Source organism: Vicugna pacos, chromosome 17 (genome assembly GCF_048564905.1).
Source record: "Vicugna pacos chromosome 17, VicPac4, whole genome shotgun sequence".
Classification (NCBI taxonomy): domain Eukaryota; kingdom Metazoa; phylum Chordata; class Mammalia; order Artiodactyla; family Camelidae; genus Vicugna; species Vicugna pacos.
In genome coordinates, this window is record NC_133003.1 from 45350632 (window position 1) to 45364148 (window position 13517).

Consider the following 13517-nt stretch of genomic DNA (forward strand, 5'->3'; position numbering starts at 1 on the left):
TGTTTGCTGCTAGCTGGCTGGCCATCACTTCCATCAGCCTGCTGTCTCCTTGTCATTCATCTCCCTGCAGCCACCTGCCAAGCCCAGCCCTCACTGCCAAATCGCCATGGTTGAACTGGGAGAATACAAATTACTCGATCTGCTGTAATACCATCCCTGCTGTGTACTGCTTTGCTAACTTAGGTGAGTCGTCTGGTCCAGGCATACTCAGTGCTTCCTGTTTATAAGGGGAGTCAGTTACAAAGTGCTGATGCAACCCAACATGTCCCACGGCCTCATCTCACCATGTCCCCCTCTGACCAGCCCACACTCCACCCTCCCTCCTCCACCCTTGGACCACTTCTGTCTTCTTTTTCTAACCTACCACCACCTCAAAGCATTTGTGCATAGTAGGCGGACACAGTAAAGTGCTTCCAAACAAAGCTAAGACATATTTCTCCTACCCTGTATTTGAACATAATTGAAGCTCCTCAGTCAGGGCTTCCTTTTACCCTCAAGGCAAAATGGGTTTGCTTTTGTAGTTTATTTTGGAAGTGTTTGCTTGCTTACCAATCTGCTTCTCCTGCCCTCCCCATCTCTTGAAAATAACCTCTTCCCCCTTTTCTCTCCAGTAACAAACCTACCTGTTCCCCATACCACCCCCAGTCGTACACTCATCAGAATGCATTCTCAACTCTTTCGAGGGTGGAAATCAAGAATGGCTCAAAGACTAATCTGCTAGCTCTCCACTTCCTAATCAGGCCTCAGGGTAAGTTCTGCTCAAGCTGCTTTCCTCCCTAAGGACATCTCCCACCTCCAACACTTCCACCCCTCCCTTCATTGCTTAATTTCCCATCCTTCTTTCAAGTCTCAACACAAGCCCCTCTTCCCCTGGGAGGCATGTGTTTAGGTTCCTTGGGGAGGAGATTCAGGAAGGTCGGAGTCAGGGAGATTATGAGGGGGTGCTGTTGGGATTAACACCTGTGGAAAGGAAGGAAAGAAAGCAGACCAGGCAAAGGAGAACTTGGGCTGTAATGAAATCTCAACAAAGACCACAGCCAACTCTCGAAGAGCTCTGAAGCCGAGGTGGCCTTGCAGGGTTGCCTCTACTAGTTGTGGTGAGAGGTAGAGCCTTAATAGTTCTGCATCAGCCAGTCTCTGGATGCCACCTGCCTCTGGAAAGGGGCATGGTCCCGGGTGAGAGGGCTACAGCACTCTGAGCAGCTAGGGGAATAAATCCTTCACTCCTTCAGAGGGGTGTGGGCAGAATGCACAGCATTCACTAGTATTCCCAAATTTCAGCACCAATCAGAATTATCCAGAGGACTTATTAAAACACAGATTGCTTGGCCCAAATCCCAGAGTCTTTGATTTAGTAGATCTAGGGTAGGGCTTGAAAATCTGCATTTCTAAGAAGTTTCCAGGTGATGCTGGTGATGCTAAGCTGGGGACCACACTTTGAGGATCACGACACAACACACTGTAACCACATAAAGCCATGACCCAGATAACTTCTGACCATTCACGCTGCTCTTTCCACTTGCTGCCTTGTGCTATGTTATTTCTGCATGTCATCTTTTTGAGTCTCATCCTTTTGGGAACACCAAGTTCTACAGACCATATTATTGTTTATGTTTATTACGGACTGAATATGCCCCCACCCCAAAAAAATTCATACATCAAAGCCTTAAGTCCCAACGTGATGGCATTTAGAAGTGGAGCCCTTTGGGAGGTAATTAGGTTTAGACAAGGTCAAAGTGGGGGACACTCATGATGGAATTAGTGCCCTTATACGTAGAGGAGTTTCTCTCTCTCTGTCTCCCTCTCTTCCTCTCTCCCTCTTCCTCCCCCTCTATCTCTCTATCCACATCTGTCCCTCTCCACTAGCACACACCACAGAAAGGCCATGTGAACACACAGATGGAAGACGACTGTCCATTAAGCCAGGAAGAGAGCCTCAGCAGGCACTGACCAGCGGGCACCCTGATCTGGGGCTTCCCGGCCTCCGGAACTGTGAGACATCCCTGTTGTTTAAGCCACCCAGTCTGTGGTGTTTTGTTAGAGCAGCCTGAGCTGACTAAGATAATGTTCTTCCTGAAAGTAAAGGGAAAGCCACTGGCAGAGTGTGAGCAGCATTACTTATATTTCAAAAAGAAATGGCTGTAATGGGGAGAAGTGACTTGGGTTGGAGGACGGAGGGGTGTTCTGAGAGAGGATTCAGGTGGACCACTTAGGAGATGGTTTAGAGTTGTCCAGGGGAGATATGCAGTTTGGACTACTGAAGATGGGGGAAAATAGATTAGAGGGATATTTAGGAGGTAGAAATGACAGGAGCTGGAGAGGGTCTACACGTGAGAGATGAGAGACAGGGAGAGGTCAACAATGACACTGCAGGGGAGGAAGAGGGTGGGAAGGGATAAACTGGGAGTTCAAGATTTTCAGATACTAACTAATATATATAAAATAGATAAACAAGTTAATACTGTATAGCACAGGGTACTATATTCACTATCTTGTAGTAACTTATGGTGAAAAATATGAAAATGAGTATGTGTATGTTCATGTATGACTGAAGCATTATGCTGTACACCAGAAAGTGACACAACATTGTAAACGGACTATACTTCAATAAAAAATATATATATACAAAAATAAATAATTAAAAAAATTTTTTAATTAAAATTAAAAAAAAAAAAGAATGACAGTGCAGTTTCTGGCATATGCAACTGGATGTACTGAGGCACCATTTCCTAAACACTACAAGAGAAACAGCATGCAGGGCCCAAGGCTCTCACACACACCACCTCTACAAATATGGAGGGTTTGTTTATTTCCCAAAATTGCACATGCTTAAAAAAAACTCACTAAGATGCTTCATTTTTTTGTCTTCTTCCACATATATATATAAATATATAAAATATATACATAAATATGTAAAAATGATTTTTTTCATACAATATTCTCAGTGTAAGGGGACATATGTGATGCAGCCTTTTTCTTTAGGAATGCTTCTTTGACTATTTGACCATCAAAAACCAATTTAAAGTCTCATAAGAGAACACCTTGTTCTGAAGTGCTATATCCAAAAGCAGCAACAAAGAACATCGCATGGGCTGGTGCTGTTTCCAGAAAGCACCTCGGCATCCTGCCAAAGATGTTCCCCCACCTCAGACACGTGTTCTGGCCATTCTGATGACAACATAGGAGAGAAGCTAACAGGAGGGGTGACATAAAGGAAAATATGATTGAACCATATAGACATTGTGGTTCAATCCAAGCTACCTCCTACCACAACGCAGAGGTGCTTAGAATAATAATTTTTCTGGCACATTAAGGGCATCTTGGTGTTTTAAAAGTTTTTCCCACTTAGCAGGGAGGGTATAGCGCAAGTAGTAGAGCACACACTTAGCCTGCATGAGGTCCTGGGTTCAATCCCCAGTATTTCCTCCAAGAATAAATACATAAGTAAACCTAATTACCACCACCCCCCCACCAAAAAAACAATAATAAAATTTTAAAAAGTTTTTCCCACTTAAATCAGTTTTTGTTATTTTTCCCGTTTAAATTAGTTTTTACTACTTTTTTTAGAGTGTATCTTTAAATAATTTTAATACTTAATGTTTAATATTTTGTGGAGTATATTTTAACATGAGAAGATTGTAGAAAATGAATGTGCCTCATGTTAACTTCGTATTCACTTCAAAAACATGGGTAACATTCTGCAGGACAGTTAGATCTACGCTTTTCTCCCTCTTTCTACCTTTTTTAAAAAATTGAGATATAAGTGACATGTAGCATTGATAAGTTTAGGTGCACAATGTGTTGATTTGACACATTTGTGTACTGCAGTATGACTACCACCATAGTGCCTGCGGACACCTCCGTCACGTCACAGAATTACCAGTTCTTCTCTGTGGTGAGCACATTTAAGATCTAGTCTCCTAGCAACTTTGACGTATATAAGACAGTATCATTGACTGTAATCACAATGCTGTGCATTAGATCCCAAGAACTTACTCATCTTCCAACCCTAGACTTTATCTTTTAAGATTTACGAGTCTCTTTCTTGCTCTGCTATGAATGAATATATAGCTTTTGTTTCTTTTTTTTTATTATGATGCCAGATAAAAAATAGGGATCTTTTCTTAATTTAGGAGATTTATAAGGCTCCAAGCAAGGGAGACTTTTTGGCACCGATCATTTGAAATGACTTAAGACATAGGTTTCATTAAGCATTTGTTACTGGACAGAGATCAAATGGATCTCTTCACTTTATTTATTTATTTATTTTCCTTCATAAAGATTCTTTTTTCTTTCTTTTTTTTCCCCCAATACATCTATACTTTTGTGGCTGGTTAGACACCTTGCCCACCTCCCCCAACACTGCCACAAAACATCTAGGGTGATACCAAATGCTATTCACACTTTTTTTTTTTTAAACTAAGAAGAAATTCAGTTGGAATTCTCCAACAGAAGTTTCAGCTTTTTCATTTATAAATAGTGCCACTCTGAGGACATACAAGGCAGTAAGTAATAATTTATCCCTTCTCACAAAGCCAACTTAATTATAAGAGTCTTTACAGACAATATGGGACATAAATGTGCCAAAGCTCCAGGTTTATACTGCCAAACCCACAGGTCCCAACAAAGAAAGCATGTGCCAATGGTAACCAAAAGCCCACACACCATCGAGAAGACGCTAGCAGGCTGGCTTGACACCCTCAATTCTGGCTAATATCAAAAACTCAGGTCATCTAGCTCTCTTTTCATTCATAAACGTTTACAAAGCACTGGCTACACGACAGCTTTCCTCCTCCTGCTTCGGTACCACGGAAAGCCTGCTGCTGCTGTTCTCTAAAGGTCTGTAAAGCAAAAGCTGCTGCTTAGATTCGTGCAGCTGGCCTCGCCTTTGGCTTTACTTCACCAGGTACCCCAGTCACAGAATTCAAGAGTGTAGGGTCCTTAAAGATTGTAAAAATGAGGGGTCTACCACGGTTCTATGCCAAGGGAGGTGCACACATTTTTTCAGTCTTGTCTTCCAACTGGTTTATGTCACTCCAGAAGGGAGCCACGAAACAGAGCCCACAGCAGAAGCAGCAGCTGCCAATGTTTCCACAAAGATGGACACACCAATGACTCCCTGGAGCAATTCTAACCTAAAGTCTCGGGCAGAATTTTCCTGACAACATTCCTCTCCTCCCCTTTAAAGGAGAGTATGATATAAATGAAGTCCTCATTTTATAGATAATGCAACTAAATCTCAAAAGGGGTAAGATGCCCAGAGCTCAAGGGGTGAGAATGGGGACACTGGGAAGTAGCAATCCCGGGCCTCCTTTTAGCCCCATTCACTCAGTCTTCTGGGGGAGGGCTCAGGAAAGTGCATGTGTGACAGCTCCCCCAAGTACTTCTAACACAACAAGCCAGGCGTGGCCCAGGGACCAGCTCTGAGATCAGATGGAGTAGGAAGAGGGGAAGAAGAAGCTGATGAGACTAGATTACATGCAAGGTTTCTGACCTTCAGACTATGATTTCTTAACTTTCAGGGGCCCATGAGGTCTGAAGCCTCCCCGACCAAGCCATACACAGGAAAGGTCAGAACTATTAGCTCAGAGAGGGGCTCCAGATCACCAAACCACAGGGAGAAAAATAACATGGTAATTACATGCAGTGAAGGGGCCACTGGGGATTGTGGGTAGGGGTGGGGAGTGGAAACCATTTACTCCTCAAGACTGATTTCATTAACAGTGAATCACTTTTGCAGACTGGAGTCACTTGCAATCAAAATTGGACCAATTAGCATACCCCAGGATTGTATTTCAGCCACAGGGAGCAAGGCATGCTCCAGGGCCGAAGGCCAGATGAAGACCTCAGAGTGACTTCATCCATCTCCTACAGAAGAATTTTCCTACATGGAGCTACCTTAGTTGTTCTCAGATTCATGTTAGGATTAAAATACATATATATATATATATAGAGAGAGAGAGAGAGAGAGAAAAGCTGCAGATCCACTGTGTGTGGAAATATAAATTAGTACAGCCTTTTTGGAGAGCTGTCAATACCGATCACAATTTAAAATAACCATAAGCTCTGATACAGCAATTAGCCTCCTAGGAATTTATCGTACAGAAAAATACCTGCACAAGCTGGCAGAGACACAAGGAGGTACAAATAGGTTTACTGGAACATTTTTTAACAATAAAAACTGAAAATAACCCAAATATTCATCAACAGGAGAATGCTTAAATAAGTGAATTTAATTAATTCAGCTATCTTAAAAAGAGCTAGACCTATATAGTACTTTCATGGGGTGCACAAAATGTATTCAATGACTAGTTTTTATAGTATGATTCCATTTGGTTTCATATAAACCAAATGTAAGTTGAACACATTGTGTATGATTTCTGTGTGCATAAATAGATAAATCATCTGTATTCAATAATACCAATAGACAAACGCAGAATATGTTTATAAGAGCCTAGAAAAAAGTCTAGAAAGATACACTTACTGTTGATAGGAGTTACCTACTGGCACAGATTTGGAAGAAGACCAGAATTCACAGAATGAAGGGCTTCTAAAGACACTGCATATTTTTTAGAGTTTCTAGTTTTACCCTATGTATTTAATTGCTCATATAATTAAAAAATAATACAGATTTTTCTAAAGGAACTTGAGGGAGAGTTATTAACAAGATAATTATTAATAAAGGCAGAAGAAATTCAGAAAATAATCCGAGTAAAAAGATGAGAGATCATTCCAGAACCCCTCCTCTCTTCTGCAGGTCAGTCTCCATCTCCATCTCCTCTTTAAAAAGCTAGAAATTGGATCAGACAAATGCTTCAGAACAATTTTTCCTATGGAATAAAGGTACACAACCCCTTATTCATTCCCCTCCCCCTAGCCATCCCAAATCCACAGTGCCCCTGAATGAAAGGTTTACCAACTCTGGAGACCATTTGTACAAACACAGCAAAAAACAAAACCAATCTGACCACTAGAGGGAGAACATTACATGCAAAACCACTACAAGTTGCCACAGATGGAGGTACATGGGCTGGTTCCAAGAAACTGTCCAAAGCTAACAGCCCACAAGCAGTAATCAATATGATTCACCCTTAGGTTTGCCTAATATTTCCTGGAGCAAAAGATGTCATTAATAAATATAAAATTACAAATGTAAATGCGGTTCCCATATTAGTGAGGTTTTTCCCACCCCACCAACCTGAGTATTTACAAATACTCAAGAGGCAGATGTGGAGTTGGAAGCTCTTTGGAAACCGAAGAAACAAAGCCCAGTTTGCAGTCCCGCGGCAGAGTGAGCGGTAGTGAGAAACAGAATTCAGCCCAGTTTCACGAAGACCAGGGGATTTACTCTTACCAAGAAAGACCCCCACATGCTTTCTAAGAGCCCTATTCAACAAGCAGGACACTTTTCTTTTGATTCCTCACACATGACCTCAGTTGTCTTACCAGCTGCAATTTTTTCATGAATTTGTGCTGGTACGGATGACCTGATAATGTACCTTTTGATCATTATTTCCAGCAGATGAGTGTTTCCCATATACACAGCCTTCTCCCACCTCGTCCCTTAAAAAAAATATATAACTTCTTTATGGAAACATGACCATTTTGTAAAAAGAAGTGGCACATTCTGGGGGAAAAAAAGGATGAAACACACCTTTTGAAAATGCATCATCCTAATCTTTGATATCTGAGTGCCACACTGAGAACAATACAGAACAGATGTACTCAGATCACCCTATACAGGTGTAACTTTCCTGCCTTGGCTCTACCTTTTCTGAAAGTAATTCCACTTAACTTTCAAAATCTGAATAACAAATTGATTACGTAACTTGCCCAAAGTCAAACATCAAAGCAAGTGGTAGGACAAGAATTTAAACCGAGTCGGTCTGACACCAGAGTCCTTGTTCTCAACCACTAATCCATTCCACCTTCTCACTCTCTGCCTTTTATTTCCCTTGAAGCTACCTCTTGCCCCAATAACCTCCTCTCTTCAATCCACCTCTCCCACTCCAAAGCCACAATAAAACTGTGGATCTAGTGATGCAGTGGAGAGAACAGAAGTCACAAAAATGGTGTGAGTCCTGGTTCTGCCTCATTCAGCCGTGGCACCTGGACACCTGCAAACATGGAGTCCTGGTTTCCTGAGTGTACACTGGGAACACTAACCAAAAATAACCGGTTCCTTACAAGATTGCCTATAGATTAAATGAGATCATGTACATAAAGCATTCAGCATAGGGTCTGGCTAGGGGGTACCTCAGGCTATTGACTGGAAGACAAACCAGAAAAGAGAAAAGGGAGCAATGGCAATTTACAGCACAATGAAGACGAATTCCACCAGGAGAAAGTGAGCTTTCTCTTTGACCTTTCTCACTCGCTTTATGATACAACCACCATCTGAGGGGGCAGACAGTGGACATGCAGGGTGCCACCACCACATCACCTCAAGCACAGGCTGCAACAGTGCAGGAGCTTACACCATGGTACCTAATAGTACAAAGCCCTTCTGGGGTGTCCTTCTATATCGGAGTGACTCCAAAGACAGGATTGTTTAGGGCAGTCCGTGCACAGAACTGTTTCTCAAAGGACCCAACTCCACTATCACTATCTCTGTGAAAAACATGACAACCCACGGCGGGGCCACCTGCCTCTGCTGCTCTCCAGGGCTCCCCAGGGCTCCTCTCTCTGACCCTCCCTGGTGACTGCCTCAACTAAATTAACGGCGGGTCTTCTTGGGGCCAGGGAAGGAAATTCACCACTGCATTTAATAGGTCTCCCAGAATAAACAGGAAGGAAACGCTTAACGGATCATTTTACTTTCTCCTGTGGTCATCTACACTCAATTCTTCCTGACCGTCTTCTGAAGAGATGGAGAAGGGCTGCTCATTATTCCCAAGATGGGCTCAGTCACCATCAAACTCCTAAATCAGCAGCCCCCAAACTTTATGCTCTCAGGACCCCTTTACATGCCTACCACTTACTGAAGACCCCAAATAGCTTTTGTGATGTGGGTTATAGCTAACATTTAGCATCTTAAAAAGTAAAACTTGAAAAATGTTAAAATAGAAAAATATACAAGCTCAAATTCTATGTCAGGCTGCGTATCCCGTAGCCTCTGGAGAAATCCCACCACATGCTCATGAGATAATGAGAATGAAAAAGGAAAATCACATCTTAATATTATTATGAAAATAGTTTTGACTCAACCCCCTGAATGGGGTCCACAGACCACACTTTGAGAATTGCTCGTCTCAAAAACCATTACACCAGTCCCTCTGAGTGCTGCCAGGTGCTAAATGATTCTTTCTGGATATCATTCTGAGTTTTAAATCCGCTAATTTACGAAGTTAGACTCTAGATCCTGGACCAATAAGCTCAGAGAAGAATTAAATAAGAAGTCATTTAAATGATTTAGCAGAATTACCTAAACAACGACTTTCTAAAACTGAAACGCAAATTAGCACTGAAAACACCACAGAAAACATTAACAGGCTGAGCCACATATTCTGGGCCAGCAGACTGTGCTCCCTCTTCTGTTTTCTCTCTTTTTAATTATTGTTATGCCCGCGAATGATATTTTCATTGGTATTAAACCTGCCAGGGGTTCAGTGTGAGGTATACAGAAGAGGAGAAGCTTCAGAAGGATACAATATACGCAGCAATAACCAGATCTAATTTTCTCCTTTAGAGAGAACTTGGTGGGAACGATGGAACACATAGCATCAGCATCATATTTTCAAATTCAAGTATTAACAGAGGTTTGGGGATCAATCACACCAGGTATTTTTTTGGTTGTTGTTATTTCTTTTTTTCTGTTTGAGCCAGAGGTCAAGTTCTGCTTTTAAATTCAGCCTCTTTGTTCTTTCTCCCTCTTAGCCCACTCTGCTGTGTGTTCTAAGCCGAACCCCATGACTGAACAGGACTGTCTGGTCGTACGTTCTGCTCATAACAATCATAGTCATAACAGAAACAAGCACCTAGTAAGCACTTACCCAAGTAGTTTGTGCTCAACTCTTTATTTTTGCAGTATCTCAAATCTCCCCACAACCCCAAACGGCAGGTACTATTATTCCCCGCAATTTACCTGAGAGGACTTTACTTGCCTAAAGGGCACAAGGTAAGTAGGCGGAGAAGCAGGGAAACATCCCAGATAATCTCATTCCAGCTCTCTCTTCACAGGATGCTAAACTTCCTTTTAAAGAAGATAACAGAAGAGGTTAAAGAGGCATCCCTCCATGCCATTGAAAAGTAAATAAATAAAATTTTATTTGGCAAGTGTCTGGAGCAGAGAAAAACTGCGGGCTTCCAAAAAAGCTACCACAAAGGGCCCTTCTTCACAGGCATCAAACTAAACGCAGGTGAAGCTTTTATCAGGGCCACCAGATAAGGAAGGGCTTATCTCAGTTCCCTGGACTGACTGCTAGCTGGTTTCACTTGCCCGCTAAGTGTTGATTCAGAGCTTCTAATGTTACCCTGTTGAGGTGCCAAATTGACGTGTTGGAAGAGGGTTGCGCTGATCGGTCTTCCATTTCCTCAGCAAAGAAAACAAGGAGCTAGTCAACTGTGGCCCAGACCCAGGGGTGGGAAAGAATCCTATCCGATCTTCAATTACTGTGAAATGGAATCACCTTCCTGCCTGACAACAGTGACTAATTCCAAAGGCCCAACCAGCCTTCTCAAAATGATGACTCTGGCGTCAATTACCATTTGGGGGCAGATTCAAATCTGATCCGAACCTGAAAAATCCCACCCCTTGGTGCTAATCCCTTCAACTTTCTGATCTTAAATAGGGCAAGTTTCAGTAAAGAGCCCTTTCTCACTTTACAACCTACCTGAATATTATCTGTAATGATTTTGCTTCATCAAAAAATTAATTAAATTCCTGCTTTAATGGTCTAAACACAAGAGTCGAAGGAAGGAAGGAGCTGTGGCCTGCTGCCAGGGCCCCTCTGAGGCTCTTGGAGTTAATAATTTCCATGGTGTTTTAAGCATTTGAAACAACAAAGGCCAGCTTTCACTAATGGCATGACCGATTCTGGCAGAACCTATAAAAATGAGGCCTACTCTGGGGTAGTTTGTATTACAGAGAATGAAGTTTTAATAAATAAATGAAACCAACCATCAGGAAACTGACATTTATGCAATTCTCTGGTATTAATCTTCAAACTTAGTAATCAGTGCCAAAGTTAGTGGAAATAAAGTGCTTACAGCACAGCTGAGACGACCTATGGCTGTGACATGATTTTAGGTGATTTTAGGTGGGAGGAGATGGCTCTCCTAAGGCATTTCTGGGTAGGATGATGCCTGTGCACAAGCTGCTGCCCCTCCTCCCACTTGGACATTTCTGACTGGTACGTTACCTACTCAGTCACTTTTCAGAAAGACAGACATGAGATTTTGTGCTCCATGAAATGAATCAACTTTTCATAATACTGGGTTGAAAAGTGGCACCTCATGGGCTGAATCTGGGCTACTGAAGCAATTTATTAGGTCTTCATGGTGTTTGCTTTTTTTTTAATCTGAATGGGTTGCCAATATTAAAAACTCAGAAGACTCAAAAGACTTCACATGAAGATGCTGATAGCCAGCTACCCTCAGAAACCGGGCGACCAAGCAAGTCTGGGCCCGCACTTCCGCCTGGCAGCCACGGGAGAGAAGGGCGGAGGCAGCGCCTTCAGAATGGGCATCACTCACACTCAGCCTGCCTCTCGCCTGGTCCGTGTTCCCACCAGAGCCAGGATCTGCACCGCCTGCCTTCCTCCTAATAGCTGGGGGAAGGGTACAGCTTAGCATGCTCAAGGTCCTGGGTTCAATCTCCAGTACCTACACTAAAAAATAAAATAAAAAATTAATTAAGAATACATAAAGAAACCTAATTACTTCCTAATACCCAGCCTGCATGTTAACTCCCTGATGAGAAATACTGGCAATGGTAAGGTTAGTATGTGCTGGAAGGAAGGAGGAAGAAATGCATGCAAAATATTATTGTATACAGAAAAAATAAATCCCACACTAGCCTCTTGTATGAAATTCCTGACGCCTCAGAACAGAAAACACCACTTTTCCACGGTGTCTTGTTTTGTTTTCAAAATACTCCTTTCACTAAGTCAACTATGGATTTTATCATATACAACAATTCTATGTGTAGCTTGAAAACACGAGATTCTCATGGATGAAAGGTCCATTGTCTTATATTATGTCACTAAGAGAATTTTCAGTGAAGATAATCCGTGGAAAACAGAATTTACCAACATGTTAGTTTGGAGCCACTACCCCACCAGACCCTAGGCCAAATCAACAGTCATTAAAATACACAGCATCTTCCATTTCTTTTTTTTTCTTGTCCTATAGATAACAGAGATGCTCCATTTAAAAAAAAAAACAGACAGGGAAATATATACAAGATCTTGTGGTAGCCCATAGTGAAAAAAAAAGTGACAATAAATGTATGTATGATCATGTGTAACTGAAAAACTGTGCTCTACACTGGAATTTGACACAACATTGTAAAATGACTATAACTCAATAAAAAAATGTTTAAAAAAAAGGCGGGGAGGGAGGTATTAAAAAAGAAAAGTAAATGTCTACATTGATGCAGATGCGCATTTCATTTTAAGCTGTAGGCTGAACACGCAAAGTCTGAGGCCTCTATGTAATCTGACATCTTCCGAGAAGGAAATAACACTCTTGATCATCATTACCATCACTCCCCATTCCCTACCCACTTCTAATCATGTTTACAAGGCTTTAAAAAGATTAAACTTGCTCCCTACTCAGCCTATCATGTACACCCTTGAAAACAAATTAATGTCATCGAGGATTCAAGATCAAAGCAGACTGGAGAACAAACCTGCAATTTCCTTCATGCTTCAATGAGACAAAAAATGAATGAGAAGCATAGACCCAATATATAAGCTCTTGGAAAAGGGAACCCCTTGACACTGTTGTTGGGAATGTAGTTTGGTACATCCATTATGGAAAACAGTATGGAGATGCCTCAAAAAACTAAAAATAGACTTACCATATGATCCAGCAATCCAACTCCTGGGCATATATCCAGAGGGAACTCTAATTTGAAAAGATGCATGCACCCTGATGTTCACAGCAGCACAATTTCAATAGCCAAGACATGGAAGCAACCTAAATGTCCATCAACAGACGACTGGATAAAGAAGTTGTGGTATATTTATACAATGGAATACTATTCAGCCATAAAAAATGAATAAAATAATGCCATCTGTAGCAACATGGATGGACCTGGAGATCGTCAGTCTAAGTAAAGTAAGCCAGAAAAAGAAAAATATCATACGATATAACTTGTATGTGGAACCTAAAAACAAAAAAAACAGACACAAATGAACTTAAAACAGAAACAGACTCACACACATGGAAAACAAAAACAAACTTATGGTTCCCAGAAGGGAAAGGGGGTGGGAAGGGATAAACTGGGAGTTTGAGATTTGCAGATACTAACTACTACATATAAAATATATACACCAGTTTCTACTGCATAGCAC

At 41.7% G+C, this 13517-nt stretch overlaps 1 protein-coding gene across 8 annotated transcripts in view; it reads left to right on the forward strand.

The window, feature by feature from the left end:
- The window catches only part of LOC116283939 (histone-lysine N-methyltransferase SETMAR), a 28159-nt gene extending 15365 nt beyond the window's left edge, over window positions 1–12794 (forward strand). For 3 of the 8 annotated variants that reach the window (XR_012060748.1, XR_012060746.1, XR_012060747.1), the window contains exons 3-6: window positions 6758–6843; window positions 9689–9780; window positions 9877–9980; window positions 10180–10275. The gene's annotated coding sequence lies outside the window, so the exon portion shown is untranslated. Of the gene's footprint in view, window positions 1–13; window positions 184–3880; window positions 3896–5522; window positions 5634–6757; window positions 6844–9688; window positions 9781–9876; window positions 9981–10165; window positions 10359–11549 lie in introns of those variants that run through there. The other 5 variants (XR_012060743.1, XR_012060745.1, XR_012060742.1 and 2 more) reach the window with 4 other exon arrangements.
- Window positions 12795–13517: the final 723 nt, after the last annotated feature.